General features: G+C 58.9%; 1 protein-coding gene across 1 annotated transcript in view; it reads left to right on the forward strand.

Moving 5' to 3' along the window:
• AGO1 (argonaute RISC catalytic component 1) overlaps positions 1–1,893 on the forward strand; it is a 15,615-nt gene that overhangs the window by 211 nt on the left and 13,511 nt on the right. The window lies entirely within an intron of this gene.

A 1,893-nucleotide genomic window follows, 5' to 3' on the forward strand; every position in this document is an offset into this window, starting at 1 on the left:
TTTGGGGTCTGTCCCACCTGGGCCAAAGCAGCCAAGGCCAGGCCAGAGCCACAGTCACAAGCTCACACTGGGCACTGAGCATCAGTCCTGGACCCCCTCCCTGTGCTGGCTGATCCCATGTCATCACTCTGACAAATAGCCATGTCCTGGGTGGGCACCACTGCACCAGACTGTGCTCTTTGGATCTCAAAGTAATTTAGAAAAGGAAAAGTCATTATTGCTCTCTACTTTGCAAGGTGAGCTCTGGGTGGGTGGCACGAGCCCGGCAGCGAGCCTGGGGCTGGGCTTGTTGCATTCGAGGACCAGGTGTCTGCTGTCACCTAAATAAACCCCTCTGGGTCAGCCCAGGACTTGGGGCTGGTCTCGTGTCCTCCCGTGGCCTTTCAGAGCATCTCCCTGCCGTCACGGTGCTGCTCCCTCCAGCCAGGCTGCCCTCTTACGTTGTCTCGTGTTTGCAATCTCTTGTGGCTCTCATCGAACTCCTGAGCCAAATTTTGTGTTGCTGGAGGCCGACTCCTTCCTCTGTGATTCACGATCCCCACTCTGAGGCTTTACATTCACAGAGCATCTGGTGATGCTCCAGTGAGAGGATTTGTCCAACCGGTGCAGCGCTGGGGTTGCGGGATGAGCGCAGGGCCGTTCGGTCACCTCTTGGCAGCGCAGCTCCTGCCAACACCAAACCTCCTTCAGCTCCTCTCTGGAGCTGTGGCTGTTGCCCTGTGTCCCCTACATCTGCAGGGACACCACTGGCACATGGAGGTGGGCACATGGAGATGCTGCCCTCTTCACACACAGCTGCTGGGGTGAGAAGGTTCAAAAGAGGAGAAACTGTGGGTGCTGGCCTTGAGTACTGCATTTAGCTCTGGGGGCCCCGACACAGCAGGGATGTGGAGCTGCTCAAGTGAGTCCAGAGGAGGCCCCGGAGCTGCTGCGAGGGCTGGAGCAGCTCTGCTCTGGAGCCAGGCTGAGAGAGCTGGGCTGGGGCAGCTGGAGAAGAGAAGGCTCCTGAAGGGAAGACCTTAGAGCAGCTCCAGTGCCTAAAGGGGCTCCAGGAAACCTGGAGAGGGACTTTGGACAAGGGATGGAGGGACAGGACAAGGGGAATGGCTTTAACCTGCCCGAGGGGAGATTGAGATGAGCTCTGAGGCAGAAGCTCTTCCCTGTGAGGGTGCTGAGGCGCTGGCACAGGGTGCCCAGAGACGCTGTGGCTGCCCCATCCCTGGCAGTGTTCAAGGCCAGGTTGGACACAGGGGCTTGGAGCAACCTGCTCTAGTGGAAGGTGTCCCTGCCCGGGGCAGGGGTTGGAGCTGGAGCAGCTTTAAGGTCCCTTCAACCCAACCATTCTATGGTTCTGTGATGTGGTTGCAGGGAAGGCAGCAGCGAGGGGCTGTGCTCCAGCAAGTCCTGCAAGTGCGCTGCGCGGCTTCTCGCTCAAGAGGCAGAGCCGGGACCGGCGGCTTCAGCAGCGCTGGCAAACGCCTCGGATTGCAAACCATCGTTTCAGAATGCACCAGCTTGCAGCCAGGAGCTGGCGATTGCCAAGAAGTGTTCGTCATGTGGAGACACGAATTACATCACGAGGAGCTCCTCTGAACATGAGTTTATTAGAATGAGCTGCCCCCGGAGCGTGGTGCAGCCGGTTGTGTCTGGGGGGTTCTGGCAGTTGGCCTGGTCCTGGAGCTGCTCGTGCCTGTGAAGATCTCCTTGGACTGCTCTGAGTCCCATCCTGCCTTGTCCAAGGAGATGCTGGGACCAGGTTAGACCCAGGCTCAGGGTTCCCAGCAGAGTTTGGAGCTCCCGGGCTTCTGGTTTTGTGGAAAGTTCAGCCCCTGGATGCTCACAGGGCTCACCCCATCCCCTTGGTGTCCTGCGATGCGATGGCCTTCCATCAGC

Source organism: Nestor notabilis, unplaced genomic scaffold, assembly GCF_000696875.1.
Source record: "Nestor notabilis isolate BGI_N333 unplaced genomic scaffold, ASM69687v1 scaffold19570, whole genome shotgun sequence".
In the NCBI taxonomy this organism is placed as follows: domain Eukaryota; kingdom Metazoa; phylum Chordata; class Aves; order Psittaciformes; family Psittacidae; genus Nestor; species Nestor notabilis.